We start from the raw sequence: 12,169 nt of genomic DNA on the forward strand, positions 1-12,169 counted from the left end.
GCTGGGAGGCCTTCTTCTCCTTTTCTTTTTTCTATTTTTCATTTCTTTTCCATTGTTTGAATTCAAATTTGGTTTAGAATTTGAATTTAAAACTAAGGTAACTTGTTCATTGTAGTGTAGGGGATTTTGTTTAATAATAACTTTATGGTTTATTACTTTAATGGAATTATTAAGCATAACATAAAGCAAATGAAGATCCAACTCACAATTTGAGTTAACAATGTATGCAAGCCTTTATTTGTTAGAAATTAAATAACTTATGTGATGACTTGGGTTGGGGTTATGCCTAATGTAGCCCTTAGGTTGGCTTTCTATACATGACACTCATCACTACATGGGAGTTTTTAAGAAAAATTTTGTAGTTGTGATTTTTGGTGTGTGGACTTTTGGGTTGTTACAGTCCTACCCCCTTAATAGAATCTCATCCTTGAGATTAAAGTGTAACATACTCTTCAAAGAGGTAAGGATATCATAGCCGGAGGTCCGACTCTTTCTCCCATGTTGCTTCTCTCTCAGTATGATTACTCCATTGGATCTTGCACATAGGAATAGTCTTGCTTCGGGTCTCTTTGGTATCTCTGTCCAGAATTCTGATAGGATGTTGTCTATACTCAAGTGTATCTTGAATGTCAAGTGTATCAGTTGGGACTACTTCATTGGGCACCCTCAAACACTTGTGTAGCTGTGAGACATGAAATATGGGATGTACACCCACCAATTCCTCAGGTAGCTTGAGTTTGTAGGCGAGCTTTCCAATCTTTTTGCAAATCTTGTATGGGCCAACAAATCTAGGGGCAAGCTTTCCTTTCACATGGAATCTGATAGTCCCACATAGCGGGGATACCTTCAGATAGACGAAGTCCCCCACATTAAACTCAAGTTCTCTTCTCCTTTTGTCAGCATAGCCCTTGTATCGACTTTGAGCAATTCTCAAAATCTCTCTTACTTGAGCAACTCCTTCGGCATCTTGAATCTTAGTAGAGTCAAAGAACGATCTTTCTCTTGGTTGGGACCACATCAAAGGTGTCTTACAAGGTCTGCCATACAGAGCTTCAAACGACGACATCTTGATACTGGCTTGGTAGCTGTTGTTGTAAGAAAATTCTGCATAGGGTAAGCACCTCTCCCAATCAGAGCCATAATTCAGTACACTAGCGCGAAGCATGTCTTCTAAGATTTGATTTACTCGTTTAGTCTGTCCATCTATCTGTGGATGATAAGTAGTACTGAAGTCAAGTTTGGTTCCGATGGACTTGTGTAGGGCTTCCCAAAATGGAGACACAAACTGAGGGCCACGATCAGATACAATACTAGAGGGAGTTCCATGCAGTCTGAGAATATGCTCAATATATAGATCTGCTAATTTCTCAGCATTGGTCTTGGTCTTAACTGGTACAAAGTGAGCAATCTTGGTCAGACGATCAATAATCACCCAGATGGAATCATTGCCTTTCTGTGAACGGGGCAATCCAACTATGAAATCCATGGATATGCTCTCTCACTTCCACTCAGGAACGTCAAGAGGCTTTAGTAAACCTGCAGGCCTTTGATGTTTAGCCTTGACTCTATTATAGGTGTCACATCATGCCACATGTCCTACAATGTCTGTCTTCATGCCTTTCCACCAAAAGTGCTTCTTCAAATCTTGATACATTTTTGAACCTCTAGGGTGGATACAGTACTTAGAATCGTGAGCTTCTGACAGGATTTCCTCTCATAGCACTGGGTCAGATGGACACATAGATTCTATTCTTGAACCAGATGGTTCCTTGTTCATCTTCATGGTGGTTGGTCTTGTAGCCTAGTTTCATCAGACCACGGAGATATTCAATCTCCTCACAATTTTTCTGAGCTTGACGGATGTGATCTGTGAGATCATACTGTATGCGGAGCTCATTCAGCAAGCCATGTGGTAGTATCTCAAGTTGGAAATCATCAATCTCTTCCTTGAGCTCAGGTGGTACGGATTTAGTGATCAAAGTGTGACGGTAGCTCTTGCGACTGAGAGCATCTGCGACTACATTAGCTTTTCCTGGATGATAGTGAATTTCCAGGTCATAGTCCTTGATCAACTCTAGCCAACGACGTTGCCTCATATTCAAATATTCTTGAGTGAAAAAGTACTTCAAGCTCTTGTGATCCGTATAGATATCACACTTGTTGCCTATCAAGTAGTGTCTCCAGATCTTCAGGGCATGCATAATTGCTGCTAACTCAAGATCATGGGTAGGGTAATGGTTCTTGTGTTCTTTCAACTGTCGAGACGCGTATGCTATCACTCTTCCATCTTGCATCAATACACAACTAAGTCCTTGATGGGATGCATCACAATAGACTACGAAATTTTTGCCGATATCAGGCAATGCTAGCACAGGAGTTGTGGTAAGCTTCTGTTTCAATTCCTGGAAGCTTTGTTCGCACTCAGGCGTCCATTCAAACTCCTTGGTTTTCTTCAGAAGATTGGTCATTGGACGGGCTATCTTAGAGAAGTTTTCGATGAATCGGCGATAATATCCAGCCAATCCCAAGAAACTTCTGACTTCTATCACATTACAGGGTTGATCCCACTCTTTCACAGCTTCAATCTTGGCTAGGTCAACTACGACACCTTCAGCTGATAGTACATGGCCTAGGAAGGCAACTTCCTGTAGCCAAAACTCACATTTGCTGAACTTTGCGTAGAGCTGATGTTGGGCTAATTTCTCGAGCACAGTTCTCATATGATGTTCATGTTCTTCAGTGGTGGGTGAATAGACAAGGATGTCATCAATGAATACCACCATGAACTTATCTAGTTCATCCATGAAAACCTTATTCATCATGTTCATAAAGTATGCGGGAGCATTCGTGAGTCTAAAGGACACCACAGTGAACTCAAACTGCCCATACCTAGTCACAAAAGCTATCTTCGAGATATCACTTTCTTGAATCTTCATCTGATGATAGCCAGATCTAAGATCAATCTTGGAGAAATACTTGGCACCTCGAAGCTAATCAAGCAGATCATCAATTCTTGGCAGGGGGTACTTGTTCTTGATGGTGACTGCGTTCAAGTTCTGGTAATCAATGCACATTCTCATTGAGCCATCCTTTTTCTTGACAAACAGAACAGGGGATCCCTAGGGTGAAGCACTAGGTCTGATATATCCCTTTGAGATGAGCTCATCTAGCTGTTTCTTGAGCTTAGCCAGCTCATCAACTAACATGCGATAGGGTCTCTTGGCAATGGGTCCCGTTCCCGGCAACAGATTAATGATGAACTCTACATCATGGTCTAGTGGCATACCTGGTAATTCTTCAGGGAATACATCGGGATAGTCTCTGACTACCGACACATCATGAATTGTCTTTTCCTTTTTCTGTGATTCTAAACTGGCTTTAAGGGCACATAGGATAGAGGTGGACTTTCTAGACTGGGTTCACATCTAATGACTTGGCCTGATGGGTGGGTCACTTGGACATATCTAGGTGAACATGATATGATACCTCAGTGAATGGTTAACCAATCTATACCTAAGATGACATCTAGGTTAGTGGAAGGTAAAAGGGTTAGGTTGGCTTTAAAGACAAGACCCTCAATGGTAAGACTCACTCCCTTATAGATGTGGGTGCATTTTAGGTCTCCTAAAGGTGAGCTGGTGATGATAGGCTTTTCACATGGGGTTATAGGCAGGTCATGCTCTTGTGCAAACTTGGATGATATGTATGAACAAGTTGCTCCAGAGTCAAATAGAACTAATGTAGTATTGCCATTAACTAAAAACATACCATACACAACGTCAGGGGCAGTCTGTGCTTCCTTAGTGTCCAGATGGTTGAGACATCCATGAGTAGTAGATCCCTTGAGCTAAGACTTTTGAGCAGCTGAGTTCTGAGGGCACTCAGTGGCTTTGTGACCTGGTTGGCCACAAGCAAAGCAGGTGAAAGGCGTACCGCCTGTAGGGGTTGGCGCAGGTGCCTTCCAATTTCCAGTGCTTGGTGCGGAGCGGTTCTGTGCTAGGCGTTCATTCGCTGAGTAGGGATGGTTGAAACGGTCCTGAGTGTTGCGGTCCTATGCATAACGGTCCTAGGTGTAACGATCCTGAGCAGGGTGGGAGTATTTGGCATTGTAGCCTCCACTACCCCTACTCGATCTAGGGTTGTCATCCCTATTGTGGCGAGAGCGTTCCTTAGATGGTGCATCTCTGTGGAACCTCTTGTGGTCATGACCGCGGAGAGACTCCTTAGGCTTACACTTCCTCTCCCTGTACTCTTCTCCAGCTTCAGCACGGTCCTTCTCAATCTAGATGCAGTGATCCACCAGAGCATGCAACGTGTTACTCTCAATACCACCAAACTTTAGCTTGATGTGCGGGTTAAGTCCCTTGTGATAATAGTACAACTTCTCCTTCTTAGAGTTCACAACATAGGGAGGTGCATAGCAAAGAAGGTTGGTGAAATGAGTAGTGTACTCAGGCACCCTGTCCTTTCCCATCTTGATGTTGCGGAACTCCTCAGCTTTGGCCTCCATGATACCCTTGGGAATATGGTACTCAGTGAAGGCTTTGGCGAACTCATCCCACGAGATGTTAGTAGGGTCTTCATGGGAATCACTGAAACTGTCCCACCAGGTGCGTGCTACACCTGTGAGCTGGTGTGTGGCAGCTCCAACACACTCATCATCGGTGAAAGTAGTGAGGTCAAGCTTCTTCTCCATCTCCTTGAGCCAGTCATCGGCTACAAGCGGGTCAGGGTCGGTGCCATCATAGGTAGGTGGCCTTAGCTTCAGGAATCCCTCTAGCTTCCTTTGGAAGTCATTCTGCTGACCTCCCTGGCGATGGTTTGCTCCTTCAACAAGAGCTACAAAAAGCTGGGTCTACTATGCCATCACTTCTGCCAGGTTTGGTGGTGGTGGTGGAGGAATGTTCTCCTCAGGCGGTGGAGTATTCTCTAGGTGGAAGGGTATCCCTCCACGTCCACGGCCATGACCACAGCCACGGTTGTTGCCACCACATCCCCCATTGGGTTCAACTAGTTTAGGAGTGGGCGCACGTTCTCGATTCATTAGGCGGTTAGAACGGCGATTCAGCATCTGCAACACGGATCATAGAGAGTTTTAGTGCTTGTGCCATAAGTGCTTATAATTCAATATGATTACATGATTTTGACGATTTAAAGAAAAACATTTATGCTATCCAACACTCATTGCAAAGAAGCAATAAGATCCACAAGATGCAATAAGATCCAAATCATTCATTACATGGGTTTTATTACATAGCATTATCTCCAGTAGCTACACTTGAAGACGTGCGAGAATCGTGCTATGCATAATGTCTCATAATACATCTCATAAGGGGTACATCATGGGGTACAACTCATGGAAGCTACTGACATAACTCATGACCATGCAGGGTTGTCTACTCTAACTCGTACACCGCAGCTGGGATACGACTGTTCTTGATCTCGATCTCCTTATCAGACTTGTGAAGTTGGGATACGTACTTCAAGGCCTCGACGAGCTCCTCAGTAGGCTTGGCTCCAGGTAGAGTAGGGCAGGCATCTAGGTTAAGGCGAGTCAGGGCTAACTCAAACTCCTCTACCCTAGTCTTCGTCTTGCTGTGAATCTCCTTGGGCAGCTGATCCCACATACCCTTCATCTCCCTGAGGCGCTTCCTGTTAGACTTCTGCCAGGCCTGTTGAGTCCTCTCACACTTGTCCTGTAGGTACTCATTCTGCCTGAGTGCCTCGATCAGGTGACCCTAGTTGCGAATGGCCTTCTTTCTAAACTCTTCTAGATCTTGAGTCATGGTCTTGTTTTGAGACTGGATCTTCAACATGTCAATCCCCTTGGATCTCTCTCTATCTCCTCTATGGTTGAACTCGGTTGAACTCGGCCTTCTTGTCGTCCAACTCTCTCTACAACTCCAAGACCTTGCTATCGAGGTAGTAGTTCCTGTTGCCTAGGTTGGCTGCTTTGTCCTGTAAGTCAGTGACCTCAGCTCTGTGGACTTCTTCACATCGGTTGAGCTCATCCTGTAGCTAGGCAACTGTCTCGAGTAGACTAGCTCGCTCCTATGCTCCTTGCGAGTCTTGCTCCTGGTACTCCCATAGAAGGGTCCTGTCCTGACGTCTCTTCTGCTCAAGCTAGGTCACGTACATGTCCTGCTCCAATAGTTGAATAGCTAAGACACGAAGGCATCTATCCTCCTTGGCAAGGATAACTCTGCCTACTGTGAAACTCTACTCACTAGGGGTAAGGCTGAGGTCGAGGGCCTAGGGAAGTAGACGGAACTCTATCATCTTTAGGTGCTTGTAGTGATCCCTCATCACTTTGCGAAGTGCCTTGTGGGAGATGGCTCGCAGTCCCTCCTCAACTGTGTCCTCTATGGTCATCTTGGTGGAAGCTGGAATAGAAGGTAGGGTGGTGCTAGTTGGGCACTCCATTGAGGTGACAATCGGTCCTTCAATTCCTCCTTCCTTAGCTGGCTTCCCGGTGCAGGTGACCTTGACAAGCTCGTCGGGGACACCTAACGCAACGAGAACTCAGCAGAGGGTCTGTGCAAAACCCCCAAGCTCACATAGGTCAAAGGTAAGCTTGGTGTGGTCTGGAGGTAGCGGTCCTAGAGGCGGCCATTCGACGTTCATTGCCATCTGCATGTTTTAAGGAACAGGTGTTAGTAGGTCAATAAATAGATAAGCCTTGCATAAAAATAAATGTAGGGTCGGTATATAGCCGAAAGAAGGGCTGTCCATATCCTATTCTATCATCCATTTCTAAGGGTTTCGTCCTATGGTCAAGTATGGCTCTGATACCAACTGAAACAACCCCAATTTCCACGAAGGGAAATCCATAGAGTTGAAGTATAATAAGACCATGGTAGATCATACTACCCAAATTCCAGTCGAATATCACATCCATACAACGATAATATTAGAGTACAAATAGTGCGGAATTACATAAATTATTACATCGCCGCATTGGTGGAATCAAAAGTAGCATTCATTCAGAACAACTTGAAGATAGGATCGCCAAACTCGAGCGTAGGCATGAACCCCTCATTCGTAAAACTCCTTGGAGCTAAACTCCTCAGTAGAACCTATGTGCCAAAATTTATCAGTACGATTTGTACTGGCCACTCCCAACCCTATGAGCATTGCTTTGTGGAAATTGGATGCAAGTTGGATATAGTCAAGAGGAACCTATAAGGCTGGGGTTTCCTATGCATTCAACATATCAACTATATAATAGTATAGTCAAGTTTTAACACCATTCCCACCCACATTCCACTCCATTCCCTTTTTCGAGCCAGGTTTCGATCCTGGGATTGATATACCACCGTCTCCACACCATCACCATACCATAACCATACCATCGCTCAGTCGATAGGCCAACTCCCTCTCGGCACTGTCTCAAGGCCTGTAGCCCCTAGCTACGACCGAACACTCACTTCCAAGGGGAGAAGAGAAGGACTCGTCTCACTATCTAGTTTAAGCGAAACCTAGGAAAGGTCCATAGCCGACAAGTCAGCACATGTATCGATCGATCAACCATACACTCTGCAGATGTAAAACCCCAGGTGTTTGTCACTAGTTAAGCAATGGGTTGGAGCTCAAACATGATGTGTTAAGTGGTGATGACGGTGTCAAGATCAAGTCTACAAGAGCGAGCTCCAACTTAAACTTGGGCAACACACCTTTGCTTGCTTATTGGCCCTTTTTGGATATATACCTAAGTAAGGTTGAAGGTGCTTCTTTCATGTGCCTCACATCAATTTCCACCCACATGGATGATTGGAAAAGTTTCATAAAGTTTGGAATCAAGAAATCACATGAAATGACAAGTTATGTCCTCGCCTGAATTACTTTATTAGGTGAATAAGAACATGTAATGACAAACAAACATTGCAACCTTGCTCAAACAACTCTACTTACACTTGTGAATAAAAGTTATAAAGGGTTCGTGTTGAGCGAAGGACAAGAAAATACCTCCATCGGTCTAAAACTTGGATTTAAGCTTTACCATGATGCTACTTTGACCTATGTTGACCAATCACTTATAGTGCTTGCATGGAGTTGCACCTTTAATAAAAGTTGTAGCTCAGTTTGAGTAGAACAAACTTTGTTTAAAGGTCAAGACCTAGCTCAGTTTCTAACTTAGTCCAACCGAGCCCTCAAATTGGAATCCATTACTACTTTGGAGCTCGAAAAATTTGCTAAGTCCTCAACGGACTGAATGACTGTTTTTAGGTTTCATGTCTCTACATTGAGGAACTAATATCTTGCAAACCAATCCGATCCAGACCATGATCCTTTAAGAAAATTTGTAGTACTCATGTAGCTATAACACATGGTGCAATCAATTGAACGAATAACAAATCGATTTTGGAGATATAGGATGGGAAAGATGACATTTCAGTCGAATGTTTGAGGTGGTATTAGAAATTTGAATCCACAGTAGCAGCAGGAATGGCCGACCATGGACTGGCGCTCAATGCCCCGTGGCCTCTCATGCTCGCCTGCATGCGTGCCGCATCGCCTAGCTTGTCGATTTGGAGACCCGAGCACTCGCCCCTCTCCCATTCTTCCTCTCGCTCTCTGTCTCCTCTTCCATTCTCTACCACGCACAACTGTGTCCGCCATGGATGCCAGCCATGCCGAAGCTCGGGCCACCACCGCACGAGCACGCGGCCTGGCCGCTGCGCCCTGCCATGGCGCGAGTGGAGCCCAGCCGCGGGCGCGCTGTGGCCACCCGGTTTCGCGCGGCTCGTCCTCGCCGCCCGTCGTGCCCACAGCATCGCCGCCGTCGGTCTACGCGCAGCCGAGCCGCATGCACACGTGGCCAGCCCTCCACACTCCTCCTCGGGCCGAGCCGAGGGGTGCGCGCGGCCCTGCTGATGCTCCACCACCACTCCACCGCCGCCAACGAGCCTCCTTCGGCCGGCAACGACAAGTCCGGCATGCTCCTCTGCTGTTAATTCCGACCAGGGGCCTCGGGCTCAAATTTGACAAAGTGGAAGGGTCTAACTGCGAAGTCTGTGACTCAAATGAATAGTGTCGATAAGGACCCATTTGCAGTAAATTTGCTAAATCTTTGGAAATTCATAGTAATTCATAGGAAATTCATAAAATAGCAAATGAGGACTTTTTGGAATCCTTGTGAAATTTTCTATGCATTAGATCTATAATATGGCATGTTTTAGTTTCAGTATTTTGCGATAAAAATAGATTTGTGCAGTAAGGCTGTAATGCTAGTTGAATTTGTTATTTTCCATAACTGCAGATATAGGGCTCCAAATGAAGTGAAATTTTTGTGGCATGCTACTCATGTGATAGTTGATGTGTGGTAAAAATTTCATGAGTATTGGATGAAGTATGAGTGAGTTATTGGTTTATCTTGCTCTCACATGATTTCTTGCTTTAGCAACTTGTCTTTTTCATAGAGGTTGCTATACATATTCAAATGGAGTAAAATTTGTACAGTAGGCTATTGAGAGGATATGTGAGCCACTGTAATTTTTGTAGAATTTATTGTATACTTTTGGTATATGTTCATTAAGTCACCTTGTTATCTAAAATAAATTAAGAAATGCATTAAAAGAATTTATTTGGTCATGGACACTAGGTTTTCTGGTGTTCTTTAGTCATGTGTGAAATGTTGGTAAAGTTGGTTTTGCCCAATCATGAATTTGCAACATAAGTTAATAATTATTTTCTTGCCGATGTGGTTTATGGATAGATCTGGGAACTTAGCAAAGTTCTTCATGATAATGTGCTTTGTTGTGAAACTTGTTTATATAAAAGTTGTAGATAATTCATGTATCTAGCTTCTGTTAAAATTTGGTGTCATTTGGCTAAGTAGTTTGTGAGTTATGCCTGTTTAAAGTTGGGTTTCAGAAATGGCTGCTCTCTGTTAATTGTGGACCAGTTTCTGTAAATGTATAATTTCGACCTACTTAACTTGTGAATCATGCTGTGATGGTTATAGATGAAATGTAGATAATTTCATAAGCTTTCCAAAATGTCTTCTTCCAAGTCATTTTGATTTGTGTAACTCCAGTTATAGCTAAATCTTGTAGCTGCTGTTTGCATGTCCAGAAATTGACAGATTCCAATTATAGTTGTTTGCTTGTATATTGCTAAGTGTGGCTCATACCTTTGATGATGGTTGAGTTAGAGTACCTGAAATCTTGGGAAACTTGTGTCATGCTTGGTGTTGTCGTCTTCTTTGCTATCGTGGCATGATAAATTGTGTGATATTTAAAGTAAGCAATGCGAAGTGCTTGTGCATGTTAACGTAACCTTGTGCTTGTCTTACTTACTGCATGCAATGCATTGTCTATTGCACTTCCATGTATTCATACACATGCATCTTGCATCTCATTTAGGTATGCTAGATGAACCACGTGAAGGATGTGATGTGGAGTCAAACCCGAAGATGGTGTTTGGTGGATCTATCCCAAAGATGGAAGGACTAAGCAAGTGCTAGGGCCGGAGATGTCACCAAGTCGGTACAAGCTAACTGAACTGACTTGTGTCGGATCCCAGGCAAGCCCTGGAGCATTTTAAGTCTCCCAGTATTTTACAAATGATTACTTAAGTACTTATGATTGATGCATTAGGTTATAAGAGTTGAATGGAACCACTTGATGCATATAAATTCCTTGTCCAGATATTACACCTTTAACCGGTATAGGTCCAGGATCGAATATATGCTTAGCCATGCTTAGACCGGTAGAAGTCGGGTGATATCCTGTCACCTACGAGATATAGATGGATACCAGAGCACGGTTGGCTATATTTGCTATCATGGAACAGAATCATGGGGTAAAAGGAAATCGAGGCCGTGCGGAGTCTATGCGTAGGATGACTCATGTGATTCCGTCTGTGCCGATCAAGGACCGTACCATTGTTGGAACTTCTGACAAGATTGAATGCATGCCTATCACTTAGCTGGCCGGATAACTCGTTCCGACCGCGAAGCCGAGTAATTCAACTCAGGCCAGGAATCGTTCTGTTGTGCGCTCCTTCCGGGGAACGATCAGACTAAGCCCAAGGGCAGGCTTGGCCTGAGCATCCTGGCATCTGGTGTTCTAGATTGTGTGGTGCAGTACGGACCCACGAAATGTGTACCAGAGTTGTACCAAAGGTGACCGTTGATCTGGTCTGCCTGGGTTTGTGTTAGGAATAAATTCCCAGCTGGTTGAAATCGATTTGAATCGCCGTCTCTCCCGGATAGTGAGAAACTTGGCTAGCTCCAACATCGTAGTAACTTTGTTATGGAATATGATGGTTCGAATGAATATGGAATTACAATACCTGCTATGGTTACTATTGTATGCTCTAAAACAATATACCACATGTTTGGCACAGGATAGTTGCTAATCTAGAGATGGATAGTTCTAATTAACTTGACGACAGAATTATAATTGTATAATTGAGTTAATCGCTTTTTATGCAAAATGTTGTCAAGCTACCTCCACTTATAAAGCCTTGCATACCCTTGGAGTCAGTTTTATTTCTGGTTTATGACGGGTAAGTCTAGCTGAGTACATTCGAGTACTCAGGGTTTATCCCACCATGTTGCAGGTAAGGTTTTGACCTGCTAAGGATGGTGGCTAACCACCGGTGGGCTCGGTGACTCTATATTCACTTCTCATCTACATGCTTTTGTCTGAGGATATCACTTATGCTAGCAATGTATTTGGAACTCATATTAATGAAATCCTTCGAAAGCAATGTTGTTTTCACTAATCGGTTTTGAAATCCAAACATGTATTATTATTTATGAACCTATTTGTAATATTATTTCCGCTGCAACTCTGTGTATGTGATGTGTATTTGCTTAATCATGCGATCTTGGTTGTGATGTTGATTTACCAAGGTCCTGCGTGACACTTGGCGGACTACCGGGTTTATATAAGTGAGAGTATGCGCGTGTCAACGTGTTAAGCAGGGACAGCCGTACTTGATCTTGTATAAATTGGACGGTTCTGTCACAGCTGGTATTAGAGCGAGATTAAGTATAATACTATCATGTACATAGTTTTAAAAGCCAAGTTTTGGTTTTAAAAAGCCTATTTTAACTAAAACTTTAGCTATATGCAAATTTGTCAAATCTTATTTGCAAAACTATGCTAGCGACATCATCCTTTATGCCCAGTTAAGGACTATTAGGTGGCTATCTAAGTAC

Source organism: Miscanthus floridulus, chromosome 2 (genome assembly GCF_019320115.1).
Source record: "Miscanthus floridulus cultivar M001 chromosome 2, ASM1932011v1, whole genome shotgun sequence".
NCBI classification, from domain to species: Eukaryota; Viridiplantae; Streptophyta; class Magnoliopsida; order Poales; family Poaceae; genus Miscanthus; species Miscanthus floridulus.